The 8,281-nt window shown below is 43.0% G+C and overlaps 1 non-coding gene across 1 annotated transcript; it reads left to right on the plus strand.

The window, feature by feature from the left end:
* The first annotated feature begins 701 nt into the window (after positions 1-701).
* Positions 702-839, plus strand: LOC119924627. Its single transcript, XR_005449330.1, has one exon. It is a non-coding gene; the product is annotated as a small nucleolar RNA SNORA7 (small nucleolar RNA).
* The last annotated feature ends 7,442 nt before the right edge of the window (positions 840-8,281 follow it).

Here is an 8,281-nt window from a genome sequence, read left to right on the forward strand (position 1 = left end):
ATCGTATTTATTGAGTGCTTACTGTGTGCACAACACTCTACTAAGCGCTTGGTAGATTACTCTACAACAATAAACCCACACATTCCCTGCCCACAGTGAGCTAGAATGGGGGAGACAGACATCAGTAGAAATAAATGATGCCAGATGCATACGTAAGTGCTGTGGGGCTGGAAGCGGGAAAGAACAAACGCAGCAAGTCAGGGTAATGCAGATCATCATCATCATCATCATCAATCGTATTTATTGAGCGCTTACTGTGTGCAGAGCACTGTACTAAGCGCTTGGGAAGTACAAGTTGGCAACATATAGAGACAGTCCCTACCCAACAGTGGGCTCACAGTCTAAAAGGGGGAGACAGAGAACAAAACCAAACATACTAATAAAATAAATAGAATGGATATGTACAAGTAAAATAAATAAATAAATAAATAGAGTAATAAATATGTACAAACATATATACATATATACAGGTGATGTGGGGAAGGGAAGGAGGTAAGATGGGGGGGATGGAAAGGGGGACGAGGGGGAGAGGAAGGAAGGGGCTCAGTCTGGGAAGGCCTCCTGGAGTAGGTGAGCTCTCGATGAAAGTGGGATTGAATCTGACCAGACTGCTGCCATCACATCACTTTCTATATGAGCTACAGTTGTGAGAGACTTTGAATAGCTCATAAAGTTTTATTTATTAAGTGAGTACTTACCTCCCCCTCTCAGGGTTGCACTGGGAGAGTTTCCAGTACTCTCCCAGTCTCGGCTACAGGAGGGAGAGTCAAGCAGAGGCCTGTCCATTCCAGTCCTAGCTTGGCCAGTGGCTAGCGAGTGAAAGGCCATCTGCTACAAGTCAAAACTCCCCCGTGCTGGGCAGTGGGAGCAGGGGAGAGAGTTGAGGGCGGAGACTCGAGTTGACAGCGCAGAAGGAGGCAATGGTAAACCACTTCTGAATTTTTACCAAGAAAACTCTCTGGATCCTTTTTCCTCTCCCCCTCCCCACAGCACCTGTATGTAGGTTTGTACAGATTCATTACTCTATTTTACTTATACATATTTACAATTCTACTTCTCAATTCTACTATTCTACTACTCGACTATTCTCTGTGCCTCAGTTCCCTCATCTGTAGAATGGGGATTAAGACTGTGAGCCCCCCGTGGGACAACCTGATCACCTTGTAACCTCCCCAGCGCTTGGAACAGTGCTTTGCACATAGTAAGTGCTTAATAAATGCCATCATCATTATTATTATTATCTGTGCCTCAGTTTCCTCATCTGTAGAATGGGGATTAAGACTGTGAGCCCCCTGTGGGACAACCTGATCACCTTGTAACCTCCCTGGCACTTAGAACAGTGCTTTGCACATAGTAAGCACTTAATAAATGCCATCAATATTATTATTATTCTCTGTGCCTCAGTTTCCTCATCTGTAAAATGGGGATTAAGACTGTAAGGCCCCATGGGACAACCTGATCACCTTGTAACCTCTCCGGCGCTTAGAACAGTGCTTTGCACATAGTAAGCGCTTAATAAATGCCATCGTTATTATTATTATTATTATTATTATTACTTATTTTGTCTCTATACGTTGCCAACTTGTACTTCCCAAGTGCTTAGTACAGTGCTCTGCACACAGTAAACACTCAATAAATATGACTGAATAAATGAATGAATGATGGCAGATGGAGAGCGGGGCGTTCTGGGAGAGATATGTCCAAGGCGTCACTATGGTTCGGAAACGACTCGATGGCATAAAACAAGACAAGAGTACTTACCTAGGCTACAGTGCTGTACTAAGAGGTTGGGGAAGTACCAAAAAGAAAGCTAGTAGACAACAGTCATTCGCATTTAGTGAGTGCTAAACTGTGTGCAGAGCACTGTACTAAGCACTTGGATGAGTACAATAGAACAATAAGCTGACCCGATCCCTGCCCACAAGGAGCTTGTATTTGGAATGAGTTCTGCCCTGGCCTCAAGACTTAAGGAAAAGTCTTATTAAAATCACATCTCCTTCCAAGAGATCTTCCCCGACTAAACCCTCATTCCCCTGCTCCCTCTCCTTTCTGCATCACCCTGGCACTTGGATTTTTCCCCTTTATTCACCCCACCCACAGCCCCTCAACAATTATGTACATAGCCATAATTCGTTTTAATGTCTGTCTCCCCCTCTAGACAGGGGGAGACAGTTGTTTTCTATTGCTCTCTCCCAATAATAATTGTGGTATTTGTTAAGCACCTACTATGGGCCAGGCACTGTCCTAAGCACTGGGGTGGATATGAACAAATCAGGTTGGACCCAGTCCCTATCCCACGTGGGACTCACAGTCTCAATCCCCATTATATAGATGAGATAACTGAGGCCCAGAGAAGTGAAATGACTTGTCCAAGGTCACACAGCAGGCAAGAGGCCTAGCTGGGATTAGAACTCATGACCTTCTGAATCCCAGGCCTGTGTTCTATCCAATAAGCCATGCTGCTTCTCAAGCGGTTGCTTGCTCACTTTACTTCCCAAGTGTTTAGTACAGTGCTCTGCACACAGTAAATGCTTAGCAGTTACTATTGATTGATGATTGATTTCCTTGCATACAGTGAACACTCAAGAAATACCATCCATTGATTGCCATCTACAGAAGGAGACAGACGTTAAAATACAATTTCCCTTCAGTGGTCCCTGTTAGGAAGCGTCCTGCTGGGATGCTCCTGTTTGAATATTGTTGTGGGGGCTGGAGAGGAGGGTGTAGAAAACCTTGTGCAATCTATTTCTGTCCTCACAGTCCAGGTTTCCGATCACGTTCAACTGAGAGAGCATATGGAGAGCATATCCCCCTTTTAGACTGTGAGCTCACTGTTGGGTAGGGACTGTCTCTATATGTTGCCAAATTGTACTTCCCAAGCGCTTAGTGCAGTGTTCTGCACACAGTAAGCGCTCAATAAATACGATTGATGACGATGATGATGATATGGACTTATTTTTATGGCCATTATGCCGGGCCAATACAGTCTTCTGGGTCCAGATGAGGAAGAGTCAAACATGAGCCTAGGAGTAAGAAATACCTGGGTTCTAATCCTGTCTCTGCCACCTGTCTGCTCTGTGACCTTTGGCAAGTCGGTTAACTTCTCTGTGCCTCAGTTAACTCATCTGTAAAGTGGGGTTGAATACTGCAAGTCCCATGTGGGACATGGACTGTGTGCAACCTAGCTTGTAAAATAATAATTTTGGTATTTGTTAAGCGCCTACTATGTGCAAAGCACTGTTCTAAGCACTGGGGAGGATACCAAGTGATCAGGTTGTTCCATGTGGGGTTTACAATCTTAATCCCCATTTTACAGATGAGGTAACTGAGGCACAGAGAAGCTAAGTGACTTGCCCAAAGACACACAGCTGACAAGTGGTGGAGTGGGATTTGAACCCATGGCCTCTAACTCTCAAGCCCATGCGCTTTCCACTGAGCCACACTGCTTCTCTAATAATGATGGTATTTGTTAAGCACTTACTATGTGCCAACCACTGTTCTAAGCGCTGGGGTAGATACAAGGGAAGAGCCCACTTGGGCCTCTTAATCCCCATTGTACAGATGAGGTAACTGAGGCACAGAGAAGTGAAGTGGCTTGCCCAAGGTCACACAGCAGACAAGCTGTGCTTGTCTCCCAAGCCCGGGCTGTTTGCATGAAGCCACGCTGCTTTTCCTATCTACCCCAGAGCTTAGTACAGTGCCTGGGATGTAGTAAGCGCTTAACAAATACCATTAAAAAAAAAGAAAAGCTGTATCAACTCTGTTATATTGTACTCTCCCAAGCAGTTAATACAGTGCTCCACACACAGTAAGCGCTCAGTGAAGACGACTGATCGATCGATGAGCTATAACTCATGTAATTTTGGTTCACAAGTGGCCTTCCGTATCTCTCAGAACGGACCCCAGGATGGCAACTTGCAGATGTGGCCTAGTGATTAGGTAGACACCCTGGGATTTGAACAGAATTGTTCAGGAGAAAAAGAGGCAGAAAGAATCCTGGGGAGGGAAATGAAAGAACGAGCCACTTAAAAGCAGCATTTGGTAGTCAGATACACAAATGGGAAAAATAGGATGGATTCAATCAAACCCCAAAACAATCTCATCAAAGACTTGCTGAGGGGTTCAATCTGCTTCACGTGGTGAAACCATCGTGGGGTTGGAAATCTCCAAATCGGCAATCCAGATGAACCTAAATTTAGCCATTCATAACACCCAGTGATTCCCCTTTTCACCATGGGAAATATATTTGAAAGACATTCTGCCCATTTCAAAAAGTCTGAAGGATTTTAGATTGGATAAATCCCATACAAATTTTCCTATTTATCCAGCCACTGGAGTTACCCTTTTTGTGATGAGAAAGAAAAATCCCTGGAGTGTATTTCTAATCCCCAAAATACCTAAGGTGTTTGCAGCAAAATATAATTTTTTATAGTTTAATATATTACATTAATTAAAAGTGTTCAATAATCCCCCAAACTCTTGACTACAGAAAACAGCTAAACCTGAACCATCTCTTGTCAGAAAGAAAGAAATTTCATAGGAGATTGTACCTCATTCAACTAGAAATAATGTGGTTTTTTTAACCTATGACATTACCTTGTGTTACAAAAAATAGAACTCTATTGGCATTTAAATCGAAACTGTTTCTGGTCATCAAAAAATGCACATTCCACAGTGACACAACACTGCAGTAATTACCTTGAAATTTGGGATCAGGTGTTTATAAATGAGAGTCATTTAAAGGAAGTAAATTACTGGTCTACATAGTGTGCTCTTGGCAGGGAAACAGAAAGTTGGAAATTTATACAAACTTAAAAACTAGTTTGTAGGAGCTGCTTAACTTAGTAATGTCAGTTGTCAGCTGTGTGTCAATTGTCAGCTGTGTGACTTTGGGCAAGTCACTTAACTTCTCTGTGCCTCAGTTACCTCATCTGTCAAATGGGGGTGAAGACTGTGAGCCCCCCGTGGGGCAACCTGATCATCTTGTAACCTCCCTGGTACTTAGAACTGTGCTTTGCACATAGTAAGCGCTTAATAAATGCCATTATTATCATTATTATTAATAGAATGCTGATGTGAAATCAGTCATCTTTATGGAGAAAGCCACAGGTGAAGCAGTCAGAACCACAAAAAATGGCATCTCCTGGATTTCAAAAATGCTACTACTATCATCACCGTCCACAAGAAAAGAGGTGAACGGTCAGACTGTCGTACGAATCACGGCACTTTACTGGTCTCCTCTCCTGAAAAAGTTCTAGTCCCAGCTCTCTGAACCAACTAATGAAGAGTATTGTTGACCATATATACCTTGCATTGCACTGTGGATATGATTGTTGCAGTAGAACGGTCCTTAGCACCTAGTAAGCGCTTAACAAATACCATTAATATTATTATTATTATTGAGACATTCAGGGAATACCATCAGGACACCTAACCAAGTTTTCCTAGACCTTTGACGGCATTATTAGGTCAGATTTCACTGCCTTAAGAGTGGCATAGGCTCATTCATTCATTCATACATATTTATTACTCTATTTTACTTGTGCATATCTATTCTATTTATTTTATTTTGTTAGTGTGTTTGGTTTTGTTGTCTGTCTCCCCCTTTTAGACTGTGAGCCCACTGTTGGGTAGGGACTGTCTCTATATGTTGCCAACTTGTACTTCCCAAGCGCTTAGTACAGTGCTCTGCACACAGTAAGCACTCAATAAATACAATTGATGATGATGATGATTCATTCATTCTATCGTATTTATTGAGCGCTTACTGTGTGCAGAGCACTGTACTAGGCACTGGGAAAGTACAATTCGGCAACAGAAAGAGACAATCCCTACCCAACAGTGGGCTCACAGTCTTCCGGAACTGTTTCATAATGTCATAACTTGAGGTGTCAAAGACAGGATGCTCTGTCCAATCCATTTTCTATCCCCAATGGGATAAAGCTAGCCTACATTTAAAGGCAGGTCCTAAAAAGAAGCAGCATGGCTCAGTGGAAAGAGCACGGGCTTTGGAGTCAGAAGTCATGGGTTCAAGTTCCGCTCCACCACTTGTCAGCTGTGTGACTTTGGGCAAGTCACTTAACTTCCCTGGGCCTCAGTTACCTCATCTGTAAAATGGGGATTAAGAGTGTAAGCCCCACGTGGGACTGCCTGATCACCTTGTAACCACCCCCAGGGCTTAGAACAGTGCTTTGCACATACTAAGCACTTAATAAATGCCATTATTATTATTATTATTATTTAGTGGATAGAGAAGGGGCCAGAGAGTCAGATGAGAGTCACCTGGGTTCTAATTCCAGCTCTGCTACTTGTCTGCTGTGAGATCTTGGCCAAGTCACTAACTTTTCCCTGCCTCAGTTACCTCGTCTGTGAAATGGGGATTAAGACTGTGAGCTTGATGTCGCTTGTATCTACCCAAGCATTTAGAACAGTGCTTGTCGCTTGAGAAGCAGCGTGGCTCAGTGGAAAGATCACGGGCTTTGGAGTCAGAGGTCATGGGTTTGAATTCCAGCTCTGCCAATTGTCAGCTGTGTGACTTTGTGCACTTAACTTCTCTGTGCCTCAGTTCCCTCATCTGTACAATGGGGATGAAGACTGTGAGCCCCCTGTGGGACAACCTGATCACCTTGTAACTTCCACAGTGCTTAGAAGAGTGCTTTTCACATAGTAAGCGCTGAGTCTACATGTTTTGTTTTGTTGTCTGTCTCCCCCTTTTAGACTGTGAACCCATTGTTGGGTAGGGACATAGAGACCTATGTGTTGCTGACTAGTACTTCCCAAGCGCTTAGTACAGTGCTCTGCACACAGTAAGCGCTCAATAAATACAATTGAGTAAAATGAATGAATAAATGCCATTATTATTATTATTATTTTCACATAGTAAGCGCTTAAATTCTATGCCCTATTCAATTTATTTTAAACAGCCATGCTAGACAATGCATCCAAAAACTTGGACACTAGTGCTTCCAAACCCTAGAAATTCAAATAACCAGGTCATGGGCATCTTTGATAATCCTAATTACTGATGGAGGAGCACACTCTCCTAGAGACATGGTGATTATTCTGAATGACTTCGCAGAATTTGTCTCTCGCTTTGAATTGATGTTAGGTCGTGTACCAATCTACTCCAGAGAAATTCTATCCATAAATATCTTCACTGGCACATGAAACTAAGTATTGCCCAAGCACACCTTGTCTAACGATATAACAACAGACAAAGAAATAGAAAACGGACTCAGGGTCTGCCTACAATTTGGTCAGAATGTGGTGGAAATATTGCATTGAGTTTCAGAGTGAGTTTAAATTTAGAGAGCTGTGATGCCAGTCTTCCATATACTTGCAAAGACAGGTCCCTACACAAATTTCACATTTGAGTCATTGAGCAATTCTGTTAGTCACCTGTATGGGCCGTGTCCAGCTTGAGGTGGAAAATAGCGTCACAAACAAGGAAATCTTGGAATAAAGTCAGCGGCTTAGCAATGAAGCTGTGCTTTTCGCGGTCCAGTTTCCCAGGCTGGAACAAATGAAAAGAAAAGATGACAGTAGAATAGCCAAATTCTTGCTGTATGGTGAACTGAAATAGAACAATCAAAAGCAAATGAAACATCTTAAGGATGCAGTAATGGACAGTTTCGGATAATACGACATAATAATTGTAATAATAATAATGATAATAATGCTTTTTGTTAAGCACTTACTATGTGCAGAGCACTATTCTAAGTGCTGGGGTAGATATAGGGTAATCAGGTTGTCCCACATGGGGTTCGCGGTCTTAATCCCCATTTTACAGATGAGGTAACTGAGGCACAGAGAAGCGAAGTGACTTGCCCAAAGTCACACAGCTGATAAGTGGCAGAGCCGGGATTAGGACCCACAACCTCTGACTCCCAAGCCTGGGCTCTTTCCACTAAGCCATGCTGTTTAATTATGGTTTTTGTTAAGCACTTACTATGTTCCAGGCACTGTCCTAAGCGCTGGGGTGGATATAAGCAAATCGGGTTGGACACAGGCCCTGTCCCACGTGGGGCTCACAGTCTCAATCCCCATTTTACAGGTGAGATAACTGAGGCACAGAGAAGGGAAGTGACTTGCCCAAGACTCTACAGAAAACGAGTGGCGAAGCCAGGATTATAATAATAATAATAATAATAATGGTCTTTGTTAAGTGCTTACTTTGTTAAGTGCTTACTATGTGCCAAACACTGTTCTAAGCACTGGGGTAGATACAAGGTTACCAGGTTGTCCCACATGGGGCTCACAGTCTTCATCCCCATTTTACAGA

Source organism: Tachyglossus aculeatus, chromosome 2, assembly GCF_015852505.1.
Source record: "Tachyglossus aculeatus isolate mTacAcu1 chromosome 2, mTacAcu1.pri, whole genome shotgun sequence".
In the NCBI taxonomy this organism is placed as follows: Eukaryota; Metazoa; Chordata; class Mammalia; order Monotremata; family Tachyglossidae; genus Tachyglossus; species Tachyglossus aculeatus.